The sequence below is a fragment of the Notothenia rossii genome (assembly GCF_949606895.1).
Source record: "Notothenia rossii genome assembly, chromosome: 9".
Lineage (NCBI taxonomy): Eukaryota > Metazoa > Chordata > Actinopteri > Perciformes > Nototheniidae > Notothenia > Notothenia rossii.
This window is the reverse complement of record NC_136907.1, coordinates 18,413,273-18,428,451: the sequence shown is the minus strand read 5'-3', so window position 1 is coordinate 18,428,451 and position 15,179 is coordinate 18,413,273. Positions and strand designations below refer to the sequence as shown.

At 39.3% G+C, this 15,179-nt stretch overlaps 1 long non-coding RNA gene across 1 annotated transcript; it reads left to right on the top strand.

Annotated features, from left to right (window-relative positions):
- Positions 1–9,514: 9,514 nt before the first annotated feature.
- Positions 9,515–14,678, top strand: LOC307019560. Its single transcript, XR_013802684.1, has 3 exons — positions 9,515–9,600; positions 12,080–12,274; positions 12,396–14,678. It is a non-coding gene; the product is annotated as an uncharacterized lncRNA (long non-coding RNA).
- The last annotated feature ends 501 nt before the right edge of the window (positions 14,679–15,179 follow it).

Here is a 15,179-nt window from a genome sequence, read left to right as displayed (position 1 = left end):
TTGGTGGGTGCTGGAGCCGAGATTTCCCAGGAGGGCTGGGATATATTGTGAAAATCGCTCGTATTGGAATGAATCCAAAGGATTGTCACTTCGAAAAGAGTGAATTTGGGAACAATGTTGTGTTCACTCACAGGAACAAATGTGCTCCAAGGTTGAAGGGGCAGACATTTACACCCTGTGGTACTTTTGAAACAATCTGTTTGACAGACGCTAGAGATATTTTTTGTTTATAAAGTTGCCACAAGAAACTGTGCAGAAATTAAAACACTAAAGATCACAATGTTTGGATGTGGAATTTATTTATCCAAGATAGATTTAGTTAAAACTTTTGACCTGATAGATTTGGTTTGTTTTTACACAGTTGCTTTCCTTAGAGTGACACATCCCTTCAACAGCCTTTATAGCAAGAGTTATAGGTCAAAACAATTCAGAAACCTTAGAAACAAGGGGAAATGCATTGAGTTGTATTAGGTCAGTACATATATGACATGTCTTGAGAATACTACAAATAAAGTTAAACTAAATTGGATAGAAATTGGAAAAAAAGCAATATGTAGATCATTTGAAATAGATATCTTTCAATGTTGAATGATAATACAATTAGTCGTCTTATATTGTAGTTCTGGCAGTGGCTCAGTCAGTAGGGGCTTGTACTGGGAGATGTAGGTTGCCGGTTCAAGTCCCCAATCAGACCTAAAATATGGAGTGTGGACTGCTACTTGGAGAGGTCCCAGTTCACCTCCTGCCCTGTCGTGGTGCCCTTGAGCAAGGCACCAGACACCCCCCTTCCCCTCTCGCTCCCTGGGCGTTGTACAATAGCTGTCCACTACTCCTGGTACTAGGATGGGTTAAATGCAGAGGCCAAATTTCACTGTGTGTGCTGTATGCTCTGCATGTGTGACCATCCCTCCCATTCTATTATATTCTATTGCAGACCAATTATTTGAAATACATATTGAATGATCTGAGCCGTAAAAGATACCCACCAATTGTCACAAGCCCAAAAGTTGGGGATTTACTGCCCTAGAGCATTTAAAAAAGTCAACTAAATACTTAGACTGACGTAAATACCACGATAAAGCCACCATATTTACACGTGCAAGAAACTAGTGGAAGATTGGGATGCGTTGACAGATATACAGTTTATAGTGTATGGTGGAGACAGGTGATGTCATCAAGGTTTCCCAACTTGTGAACATGGCTATGGGCCTGACTTGACCTGATTGCCAAATTGCCCCTAAATGTTTTTTTGCCATATACTGTAACCCTAAAACTATCCCTAACCCAAACCATCGAGCTACCTTCTGAGGTTTCTGTTATTGAAACTTCATTTACTGATGGAGACAGTCTGAAGATGAATTTGCCAAACTAGTCAGTAATGTGCTTATTTATAGGAAACAGGACAACATCTCTGACCTCCATTATTGAGTTGCAGCACTTAGCACCCAAGTTCAACCGACCAATCCTCCTCTCACAGATGGTGGCATTTTGACATTTTACGTTATTTATTAATGCACCTATGAACAAAGAAAGTTGTAAACATAGGATATGCTTAGCATTTGAACAAAAAGCTGTAATTGTTTTTGGTAAGTGAAGCCTGAATAAAGCAGTTTGGATCAGACAAATATAAACAGCCCACCCAAATAAGAACATCTTTATTTACAGAAAGTTTGTTTTTGTATTTATTTACATCAACACATTATTAATTACAGCTAATTGTCATTTTTTTGTCTCTGGCATGCCACTTCCAACTCGAGACCTCAACCAAACATTTACTGTTTGTGTGGTCAGAATTTCTTTTCAGCACATTGTTTGGTGTGACTGATCACCATATTGACAGGCAGGGTAATTTATTAAGCGTTTCTCTCCAGCAAAGCATTTTAGATATCTATCTAGCAAGCGCAGCCATGCTATTGAAGTGAGGCAGTTGGCCTCAAGCCAAGGCAAAGCACTCATTATTTTCCAATTAAACTTAATGGTATATGTCCAATTTATAAAATGTAAGTGGCAGCAGCAGGATGCCAGGATACTTTTTGTATATTCCTTATGAATTGTATTAAAATAATCTCCGTCACTAATCATCATGCAATAATGCTCTCAATTAATCAATGTTTAGTTTATATAACCCTAACAAATATTTAAGAAACTGGAAAGTTTTTGCCTTTTTTGTTGAAAAGGGTCATATTAGTTGTTGATTTATTTTCAGATTTATCGTTGCAATTCTGCAAACCCTTATGATTCAACCTATACTGGGATTTGTATAGCAACAGAAAGCCGTTTTTAATTTCGACACAGAAAGTGTGTGTGTGTGTGTGTGTGTGTGTGTGTGTGTGTGTGTGTGTGTGTGTGTGTGTGTGTGTGTGTGTGTGTGTGTGTGTGTGTGTGTGTGTGTGTCTGTGTGTCTGTGTGTGTGTGTCTGTGTCTGTGTCTGTGTCTGTGTGTGTGTGTGTGTGTGTGTGTGTGTGTGTGTGTCTGTGTGTGTGTGTGTGTGTGTGTGTGTGTGTGTGTGTGTGTGTGTGTGTGTGTGTGTGTGTGTGTGTGTGTGTGTGTGTGTGTGTGTGTGTGTGTGTGTGTGTGTGTGTGTGTGTGTCACTAGAGCAAAGCAGAGGAGCTGAGACATCATGAGACATTAGAAACGCATCATCATAATTGTATTATTGATCTCCAGCTCTTCACAAATAGATCTTACTCAATGCATCATGATAAACAGATGAAACAAAAAACAGAGAGCGTGTGTTTCCTCATTACCTGTTTTAATTCCACTGGTATTATTTTGTTTGCGGATGACCAGCTGCTTTCTTTACTTCCTTTGTAAGGCACTCCTGTTTGGTAGATGGAAGGCATCAATATTTAGTCTTGCTTTGAGATCATATACAGCCACACCCCATCTACTCTCATGTAATGTATGCAGAGATTTGATATTAAATCACCCAGGCCTGAGAGGTTAACATGCATAATTCTTCAGCGGCTGTCCCATGGTGTTGCTCCATACAGTCTCTGTGATACTGTAATGACTGTAGTCGTGACGATCTGGAGGTAATAATGTCATTTATTTGAATTATGATGAGTAACAAGATGAGGTGCTGCTTGCTGCCAGGTGACAAAGGCAGCCTGTCAAATGTATTTCATCTTTTAGTTCATACTGTGTGATTCAGCAGACGGTGAATTATGAAGATCAACGTTCAATGTCGGTCTGATGCATTGGAGAGAAAACTATTTATGAATCTTTCCCAAAGAGTGTGATAGGAACTTTGATTGGGTTGTTGAGAAATGACAAGTGTGGACATTTGGTGAATAAAGTCAGGGGGAGGATATATGTGCCTGTCACCACCTAGACTGAATTATTGCTCTGGAGCTGCAGATTCAAAGCCTGCACTAACTGCCTCTTCTATCACCGCGTGGGGATTAGACATATTCATCAGAGCAAAAACAATTGGTCTTTCATTAATTACTCTGACTGTTTTATTCATTAACCTGGAAGTCCTGTAGGGCTTTAAAATAACTGCTGATGGATTTTGAGGGTTACTATCTTAAATTATTAAATATGATAGCAGCATAATCATTACTTTCATCATACTGACTTCAGACAATAGACCTTTCTTTACGTTTTTTTTTTACCAGAGTTAAACCTAAATGTTGTTTTAGTAAAACACCTTGCATGCAGTAATGTTGAAGAAGACATGAAAAATAATTTCAAATTCAAATATTTAGGTTTTCCTGACCAGGAAATGAAAGCCTTGAATAGATGTTTTAATTTTGAATGAGACAGAACAATGAGCACGCTGAATGTGAGTGAGGGATGAATTTTTGGTCCTTTTCTCTTTTTCTCTTCAAGGCATTAATTTAACAAAATATCTATTAAATATCCAAGGGACCATATTGGGTCTTTTAAAATATACATCAGCAGAACTCCAAATAAAATGGCTTATTTCTTGACCATCACGAGTTGCCAAAACTCTTGTGCTACTTATCAACAACTTATAAGAATCCTAAAATTGCCTTTCAGTTTGAAAACTTCAGCTAAAAGGTAAAACGAAAGTTTTCTTTCTTCTTTTTTTAAATGGAGCCCCAGAGCAGCAGTGGCCATCTGGATACCAAAACAGTCTACAGGCCATTGTCTGGACAAGAACCATGTCTCAGCAGGAAGGAGCAGAGGTCAGCCGAGCTCCAGGCAAGGTCACCTGCAAGACCAAACAACACACACACACACACACACACACACACACACACACACACACACACACACACACACACACACACACACACACACACACACACACACACACACACACACACACACACACACACACACACACACACACACACACACACACACACACACACACACACACACACACAGTTGGCAAAAAGGTCCCCCGAAGCTTCTGTCGATCCATCCGCGGATTATTCTTATCATTTCCAAAAAGGTGATGATATTGATTTTTTGGAGTTTGGCCGAGAGTGTTTGTGTGTTTGACTGATGCTTATCTCAGTTTGCAGCACATCACCTGTCTGTCAGGGTCAGACTGCAGTGTCGAGGAAAATCCAGCTTTGGCTTATAATTAAATATTGACTATTTGATGAGCTTAATGTGATTGTCTTAAGCTTTGTTTTTACACTCAGAGAACAAACAGCTACCTCAATTCAACATTTGAATAAAAAAGGATGTTTTTTTTTTTTATTTACAGCATTTGTCAGCCATAAAAGCAGAGTTTGATATGCCAGTTCTCAAAGCAACCAACACGATTGCTAACACTTATGGCTCAGACAATTGTCCCTTAAACCTCTGCATGGGTCAAAAAAACATTTATTTAAGGGAGGAGCTTGGAAAACAATCACCTCTGCACAACACAGAAAAATACCAAAGTACAAAATAGAGAACCAGTACGGTAGTTAGAAAGCTAACCCCACAAGCAAATGTTTATGAACCAGCAAGCAACCAAATTTGACAACCAGTTTGAAGCTCACTTTCACTTACACACTTACAGTTTTATATATTTTCATTTTGTTTTTCCATTTGTTCAAAAGGTACTGATAGCCCAAACACTGCTCTCCATTCATTCAGAGAAATAATATAACAGCAACCAATGTTTTGCTTTGGAAATATATAAAGGAATAACTGCTTTCTGAGCAGAGAATAAAGTGAAACTCCTCTGGTTGTAAACAGAGCTTGCCTTGGCTTTTATAACTTGGCCAATCCGGCCGTGCGTGCATGTTAGTACATGTGAATCTCTGTGTGTGTTGTTTGTTTTTATTCATATCATGTCCAACAGATGAACTGCTGTTGGTTTGCAATTTGTAAAGGCTTAATTACATTTTTCTATGCATGAAGGCACATCAACAATTATTTTCTTATTTTTTGGAAACTGGCAGCATTTACTCAGAAGAGTGTTTATGTACCCAAACCTCTCCATAAGCAAGCTCATATTGCTGAATTTATTTTAATTATTTTGTGTGTTGTGCTGATTTCAGTTATCTTCTGTTTCTCCCTGCATGGTGCCAACATATACATCTGGTTCAGGACAAGTGCTTAGTAATTGTCTGATCAAAAGATGCTATGCTATTTTAACTAGCATGTCATGGATACAATTACTCTGGTAGTCAGTATCTCACATTCAGCAATGTTTCTATTTGCACCCACTCCAAAAATGAACAGGGCTGCATGAGATTTTGACATCCCCTTTGTAAATCACAATGGTCGTTAATGAAAGCCAAGATCTACTCATCCATCATTAACCGCGGTTTCGTTTTCTGGTGAACATGAAGCGTAATCAACAGATCATACCAATCTACATGCAACTCTAATAACATCAAGTCAAGATGCATCACCAAGTGTTGGCTAATTTATACATTTTCAATATGAACCACTCCCGGATAAGTTTGGAAATGATGTTTAATGAAAACCATGCATCCACTGAATAAGGCAGTAATAAGGGGGAGAACAGTAAAAGAGGTATTTCACATTGGAGGAGCAAGCCTGGAATAATGAGATAGTGAGATACTCACTTGAAATATTTAAAATTCAGCATGTCCTATGTCCTGTCTCACATATCCTTCACGGACGCTTTTTATAATTTTTGTTTATAATTATGTCCCAAATTCCAATTAATTTAGTTTCAAACGTATTTGAGCTTAGACCTTTTCCCATTGTTTTGGGTTTGGCATGGACTCTCATCTTATAAACATTCCTGCCAGACAGCCAAGCCTTAAGTCACTCTCTGGTTTATTGCAGAGTTCTATTTGCTGCCGCAGTAAAGTATTGAACTGTGTGAAGTTTGTGTCACAGTGAAGCGGGAGATGCTAGTTAACCTGCCATGATGAACTGCTTCAATGCCATTTTTCCAGCAACAGAATGTGAAGCTCCAGTGGAGTTTAGCCCCTGGCGGGAGGAGGAGGGAGAAAAAAGCTCTTCTCCAGACGGCACTAAATAGTAGAAGGTCAGATTTATTTCAAACATAGATCACTATTACTAGCACTCGACAAAAGAGTGCAGCCCTTAGCCTTTCATTGGTGAAAGGATTTTCACAAATGACAGCATATAGTTTACTGTGTACCCAATAAAAGAGTAATTTATGGATAACAGAATTAGGCTAATGCACTTTTTAGTGTTGATGCTGCACAATATTTTGTTGTTCAATTTACAAAAAGATGAGAAACTAAATGTATTAGGAAAGAAAAAGCTTGAAATATTTGTAGGGTAGGATAATGCATATTATGCAAATGATAAGGTTGTTGGTATTCAAGGTGTTGGGGTCAAGTTGCAGTTGTACACTAAAATGAAATATTTAAATGAGTTGAAAGAAATTGACATAGTTAGGATATTACATTGATTTATTTAAGTGCACTGATGCAAGGGAGATGGTGAAGGGAAAGAAAATGAAATGCTCATTGCACATCTCCAAAGAACGCTGTTGGGATGTAATAGATGTTCTAATTTATAATAAATGAGTTAATGTATGTGGAGAGTAGCATATGTTAAACGTGTTATTATCAAAGGGTCTTGGTGTCACATTGATCCATGCTATACATTATATTTAAGTTAATTCACTGCATAAATGGATCCCCTTTTGGACATATACTGCAGTCCACAGAAGCTGCCGGCCTGGGGACACTCGAGTGTGTGTGGGTGCAGCTAATAAACCATGCTGAAACTAATCTCTTCACTTGCAGTACAACTACAGCAAAGCTGGTTTCAGGTGACCCTCTTCATCAGTTTGATTGATTTGTGCCACGGAGTGTGTTACCTGGGGGCAGCGAGAATAACAACTAAACTTCTCCTTAGCGCACTCCGAGCTTTGAAAGATCATCACAACATGTTGGATGTTATTGGTCTGGTTCCCAATTGTTTTGGATTGGAACCTTTTAAGTGATGCCTACTTCTCTGTGATAGTGAGCGGTTCAATCTGAGAGTAATATCCCCTTTCTAGACTGGACTGTTTATGTGATATATGTGTTCAATGCGTTAGGGCAAATATTTGTAGTAATTTACCATTAACAAGCAAACTCTAACCCTAACCCTAACCCTAAAACTGAAAGAAATTACATATTTCTCTATCCCAAAAAAGGATAAATACAACATACCATATTTATTATGCTACCCCCCAACAAAAATAACAGAAAGAAGCAAATAAAAATAAATCTGCAAAATGCATTTGTTTGCTGGACTCATAAACTACCTCTACCCTGACAACTGGTTTTGCACCATGAGGAGAGGCACTGTTTCCTGCTATCAGCACCATGGCGAGAAATGGTCACATTGTGAGATTAATCATACCTTTGCCTTGTTTGTTTTTGTTTTGTTTTGCTTTTCTAACAGACTGCACACAGTCTTTATTTCCAACTTGATGTGAAAAGGCCTTTATTCTGGGGGTTTCATGCAAAGGGACTTTTGTTGTGCTAGCATTCAGATGATTCTCTGAATAATGAGCACTTTATATTTTATTTGCTGCTTTCGAAGCAATGCTGGATCACATTTTTCTCCTGGAATTGACCAAATGATAGAGGCAATTGATTGCACAATAATAACACAGCCACCCAGATTGCAATCCACACTGCTAACTACGGAAAGCAATCAGAGCTTATTATGTTGAGGGGTTTGTGTATCATTAAGGTTTCACAGACTTGAATGGGGAACAACATAAATCACACAGCAATTTAGAGTCCATATGATCCACCTTTTTCAACATATAAGGATAAGTTGACATACATCCATGAAGACAACAAATAAAAATAATGTTTTCCTTTACACATCCACCTGCATCACACCCGCAGACAATAACCCAACAGTAACAAATTAGAAAAAACTCCAGGGACAAATACACATTTCCTGGCTGACAATTTCTCATTTAATTACCGAGCGCACAATACCAGCAGGACAAGTCACCCGCCTTGGCTGTGCCATCCATCATGAAAATATGCCACTAGTATCTATAATCATTCTCTGCAGCTAGAGAATAGGAAAACAATAAGCCACCTTGCGTTTCCCCCTCTCCCTCCGCACCTTAGACGAGGAAAAGGTTGGCCTGCTGTTTCCAGTTGCCATTTAGAGGACATCTATTATGGAGATGTCAGGGCGCTGAGGATTGGGCTCCCACCGAGGACCTCCAGCAGGCAGACACAGATGAACTTTGTTGATGCGCTTCTTCCCATTTCCCCTGTCACACATCACCTTCTTAGCTAATAAAGAAGAACTGATGTGAAAAACAACCTTTAATAACAGAAGTGACCTTTTAGCAGGGGAGTGTGTGTGTATGTGGGTCGGTGAAAAGTGGGAGGTGTTGGCTCCAAGTTTAAGGGATCTGAAGTGTTCAAGTGGTTTTTCCATTTGCCATTTGGAAAATACATAGCTTTATAGAAGAACATGTTGGTGCTCCAAAAAACTATTTAATATGCAGCGTTGGTTTCTTTACACACACTGAGTTCAACATTTTTGAAAATGTTGATTATCAACCTCCCATCGATGTCTCTCTATTCATAAGCAGCATTAAGAAACACATTTCTATCACCTTTCTCCAGTCAGATAGCTGTGTGTAAAACAGTGAACCGAACAAGGGTTTAAAACAGGAAGATTGTATTTGCTTGGGCTAACATGTAGTGCATAACAGTGAAGGTGAATGTTTATGGTTTTCCCAGATAAGTTAGAGATACTGTGAATTTAATTGATTTAGTCCAGTAGATCGGAAGAGAACACACAGCCCCAACATGTTAGCAAACAAATGTCTACTTGTACATCCAGGACAAAGAGGGAAACATCATCAGATAAGTGATCAATATTCACTCTGTCATCTCTCGCGAATTATGTTAGTTTAGTTAAGTGTTTTTTTGTCTTTGTCTAGTGATTTTCCCCTTTAATTTTGAATAGTAATCTTTCCTCTCGTTTCAGATACTCTGACCTCCCTTCCTTGTGTGTCTCCCACTCCTGTGATGTTTGACCACGCCTCTGATTGTTTCCACCTGTTCCCCATTACCTGGTGTATTTATTGTCCTCGTCACCCTCTGTCCTGTGCCAGTTCGTTTCGTTTCTTGTGACAGTCTACCAGCGTATCATGCCAGAAGGAATCCCAAGCAGAGCTTTGAGCCACGTCTTGTCTAAGTATTCTGGTATTCATGCTCCTAGTGTTTTTTCCTCATTGGAGTGATTTTGTTTTGTTAGTGTTTTTTCCTCATCAAGAGCGACTTTGTTTTGATACATAGACCCTCCAGAAAAACGCGATTCTGCGATCGCAGAATTGACCGCATAATCAGCAAAATGGCGCAGATTTTTAAAAGGCCGCATATTTATCAAAAGGCCGCATAATCCCCGCATTTTTCATCACAAAGTTGAGAAAAAAAAAAGTTAACTCGTCTTGACGTGACGTCATCAGCTCGCGCATCACAGAATGTAAACAACACTGTATAGAGTGAACGTGTGGAGCTCACACGATAGAGAAAACACCAAGATGAAAAAATCTAATCCATCTCATTTACCGACCGAACATTTCTACTAAAGACCGGGCAAAAAGTGGGGGAAACTATTCTGCACCCCGTGCAACTGTGTGTTGGAGCATAAGAGAAAATCGACGGTGACGACCCACTTTGATTCATTCAAACATTCGAAAATGCTTTCTGCTGCTGCGGACAAGAAAGCCAAACAACTCACGTTCACCGAGGGATCAACCTCCAAAGCCCTTTCGAGGGCTACAAGAAACGAAGTGAGTAGCCTACAAGATTGAAGCTGTTCAGATAACGAACGAGTAAATGAAAACAGAATGAGGCGGAGAAGTGTGTGTGTGTGGGGGGGGGTGGTGTGTGAGATTAAAATAGCCCAATTGCTTTTACAATAAATAAACATTGAATGTGTTTTAATTGAATAGTAAAGGGGTTTAACGTTAGTGGCAGGTTGTGTGTGAGAGAGAATAAATAAGACAGCCCAATATTTAAAAAAATGGTTATTCTTTTCCCCCGCATATTTAGCATATTTCGCAACTTTCCGCATATTTCGCAACTTCCCGCAATTTTACCGCATAAAATCACATAAAAACCCTGCATGTTTAATCGCATAATCAAGGATTTTAGCCCGCATAATCAAGGAATTTTGCCCGCGTTTTTCTGGAGGGTCTAGATACTGTTTTTCCTCGTTAAAAGTGATTTCGTTTTTGTTTCCCACTGTCGTGGAGTTTCGGTTTGAATAAAACCTTTTTTGTCAAAACCTGTGTGAGTCGTGCAATTGAGTTCAAACCCGTTTATTCAGTCGTAACACACTCCTCTTTTTGCCCGGTTTTAGTCCACCAAAACATTTGTTTAATTTAACTTCCTCTGCTGTGCTTGGTAATAAGTGGGCCTTGGCTTTTGGAGGGCTTGTTTGCTTAAAAACGCTGCCTGCTGCTGCTTGAAACAAGATTGATGAAAGTTCTAAGACAAAAACGCAACAATTGTACTAGTAGATGAGAGTCAGGTCTATCCGTAATGAACCATTTGATGCATTACAAAGCGCTACTGTATACATACCACTGTAATGCATTAACAAAAGGCATTAAAGAAACACAATAAATCATAAAAAGACACAAAATACTATTTTTTTTAAATGGTTGTACATTTATCTAAATTATCTAGGATTTTGTTCCAGTTTGGTTAAGAATACTGATTATCCACAATAAGTTTTGACTCCAAGCAAAGCTGTCCAAAACCACCTGGATTGGCACTGTACTCAACATACATTCAAAATGTTGTTAATGCACAAAATAATCATTGAGCAAGCTTCAAGCTTTACAGAGTAAGTGGTACTCTCTCTGTATTTACCACTGTGTTTTCACATAACAAAATGTTGTTTTATTCAATATACAAAAAATATTGATTACTGTCATTATAGAATAATAAGTGCTGTATTATAGGCATTATATTTTGGACCAGTACTTCATTGCAATTATGTGGTTTCAATTGAACAGGCACAAGAGATCAATTGTTAAAGGTCTATACACAAAGCACAGCAAGTGGGAGAAACAATCAAATCTACAGTAATGGAAAAAGAGAAGGAATGGAAATAAACAAAAATGTATTTGTCTCACTGCCTCCCACTTAAGCAGCATGTGTCTTCACCTTTTTTGTTTACTGAATAAATGTGATCTTGTTATTGCCCTCACTTCAGAAAGCTGTTACACGCATCTCTGGCTTTGACGAAGTGATTAGCAACAAGCTGTTACCTCCAATGATGGGCCTCAAGGAGAGGAGGAAAGAACATTAGGGAGTGATACTGCAGGCTAGAGAAATGGAAGGAAAATAACAAAAAAAATGTAACTCAGCTGCAAAAGGAAACAAAGCTCACGATGTTGTAACCCTTGTTCTTGGAGCACAAGTTGAGCCCTCTATTGGACTCTTCTGGTAATACTCTTCAATCACAACCACGCATTCACCCAATCATATTTGTATAAAGGCTGCTAGCCAATCATATTGAGCCTACCCAAATACGTGCAGAACCCAAAGTGTTATTCTACACCCTCTTCATTGAGTGTCATAAGTGAGAAGGGGCGCCAAGGTAGAGGGCTCTGTCTTAGCTTATAGATCTAGGGTTACAACATTATAACACTTTTTCTAACTCACACAGCTTTCTCTACTGGACTATGGGCACAGTGGGTTCAGCAAGACGATTGTACACGTTGTCGCAACCACAATATCGCGTACATCAGTGAGAAAATCACCAGCACTTCGACCAGGACACCTCAACACACTGCCAGATGTCTGGGAGCATGGGCTAGATAAAAGCAGACTGATCTAGATGAGCCTGGCTGTAAACACCATGGTGAGGCTCAACTGCTTCAGTTAAATTGTTGTGGGGAGGGGGGCCATCAACAGTATGTGAGCTCTTAGAAGAGATGTCAGCAACGGACAACGATGAGATTTTGTCACTGTCTCCGTCTCAGCAGGGATGTTTCTGAGGCGGCGGCATGGTGTAAGTCACCTTGACTCCTCCTGATGTCCTTGATGTTCCGCTTACGGCATCAGAAAGCTACAGAAGTGATCCCAACACTGAGGCTCTCTGATCTTGTGGATCCCCGGCAGGCCGCTCCGGGTTAAAGGATCTAAACAATGGCATTTGGCAAGGAAATGATGGGATTCATAAAGCAGCGATGTGACGTTCGCTGAATAGCAGACCTCCTATTTATATTTATTTTGGGTTGCACATATCTGGTAATGCTCGTCCTGATCGGGCGGCACATTTCAGTGGCAGAATAAAAGTTGGTGCAGGCTCTTATATCAGGATTTATTGGTTAATTAAAAAAAAATTCTACACTAATTAAAATTACGTCGCCTTGATCTCCTAATGAGAGATTATAACTTGAGCAGTTAAAGGATCCTGTTTCACTTGCGGTTTTCGGCACAGCAATGAGATAGTTGAGATTTTATTGCCCTTGCTTGAGGCAGACATTTAATGCTGTAAAGGCTTTGATGAAGTGATTAGCAGCATGCTGATTGAAATACAAAGACAGCATGCTAATTGTCAGAACGTTTTAAATTGGGTACTGTATGCCGTTCACTCAGCGCATTTTCAGGCGAGCCAAAAATGTTTTGCCTCTAACATTGTCCAGACTACAGCGCTGTCCAGAGAGTGTGTGGTTTAAAAGGTACCCCTAGGAGTTTTCTTGTACAACAACAAACAAATCACATTCAGTGTTTCTCACAACACATATTTTGTATCCTCAGGCATTTTAAACACGTTGAATACATTTCCTTCCCTTATAAAGCTTTTGTAAAGCAGAATCTTTTGGAACAGTTTTTAAACTTGGATTGTTTACTTCCATGTTTAGACTTCTTCTTACCTTTTACAAAAAGTTGCTATGTTTCTTGACACTTCACCACCAACTGTTATAAATAGCTGGCATAAAGCTTTGCATTTATTTTTCTGCATTGTTTGAAAACACACTCTGAATTTAAACAGCATGAGACTAAACATGGAGAAGTTTTTGATGGCTAAATATATACAGCTCATTACCAATATAACACTTTATCCATTTTCATTGGGTTTTACCTTGAACAATGGATTAATAATGTTATCAAGACCTACTGTATATCCATTAGATTATTAAACTTGACTAAATGTAATTGGTCTAGTAATCTTTTTTGAATTAGAGCTGCCAAAAGAAAGTCTCAAATCACAGGCAACTTTACATATTACAATAAATTCGTTTTTACTTAAAAAAATGTTTCAAGCCCCTATATATCAAGCTACTGAAGTTTCATTACCTTTTATGGAATGCCTGGTTTTAAGGTCAGTGGGGGATTTGTAATACATTGGCCAATTTCTCTATAGATACAAGAATAACTTGCTTATTAGTTGTTAATATTTTTGCTGTTGTTACAGAAGTAGATACTCATTCATCTTGAATTATGGGCATGGACAGGTTCCGACTTTTCATTAAGATGGATGAAAGAAATTCACTATGAAAAAGTACATTGAATTACAGAAGATAGTGGAACAGAGGAAAGGGGGCGGGACTGCTAGGGCCCATAACTTTAGTGTGATCTGTGTTGGCCTGTAAAAAGTTGATTTGTTGAAGACAGTGTGTGTCATTAGAGAGAATTGGCCTGAGAAATGCTAGCGGAGAGGGACTTTAAATCTACAGTAAATCTTCCTCACTGGCAGCAGCTGCCTCTGATGGAGTAAATATTAGACAGTAAATGAATCACTGTGGAAGGGGAAACTGTGGGGAGAGTCTTGTTGAATTACAGCCTGCCTCAGAGAGCCAGTGCAGCCTGGAACCTTCCAGAACAATAGCAAGCAAAGGTAAATCTCATGCAGAGGTAAACATATGACAGGACAGATAACAGTGAGGGAGCGAGAGGAGGAGGTCTGGTTGGAAATGTCATTCTGGTGAAGACGGTGGTTCAGCTCCCCTCCTTGGATAAGTGCCATTTCTAGAGAAGACAGTGACAGCAGAGGCCTGCCCGCTGGAGGACTGCTCCCTCCGCTAGAATCTGCCAACACAATGAAAACATAATGGCTCGGCTTGTATGTGCTGTTTCCTGAAGCCTAATGGCTCAGCATAACTGCCGACCCCCGGACAAAAGTAATGAGTCAAATGTGCTGCCATCCAAAGGGAATACATTACTGCTGCATATTTGCATGGCACATGCCAAGGAATGCAAATTAAGGATTTGTTTAGGTTCCTACAAGCTGAGTACGCTGGTGTTACATGATAACATCCTTGGCCATGACTTGTTAAAGAAAAACAAATCTGATGTTTTGCAAAATCATGTCTTAATGATTGACAGTTTGCTGTGGAAATTCCGTTAGGGGGGAACTTCAAAAGATAAGTCACCTTTACTCCAATGCTTTTGTGCCATACAGAACATCTGAAAAATGTTTGGAATTAACTTTTTTGTGTTTTCGTACTTTTCTACTCATGGTGGTTGCCGTTTTGCTTTTCAATACACCCTGGATAATGTATAGGACTGTCGCATTTTGTGTTTTTGTTGCCGGGTGAGTTGGGTGCTCCAGGCTTATTAATTTCCTCATACATTGGAACGATGCAAAGCCATTTGAAAATGGGTTCCTTTTAACTGTTTAATAGCAGCCATCAAAAATACAATCACCCCAGCCAGCAGTCAATTCACATTTGTACTCTGGGAATAACAAAAAGAAAAGCCAGCAGGAGGGTGATCCAAAAGAGTATTAAGTGCTCATGAATAACTGTCTGTGCCAACGG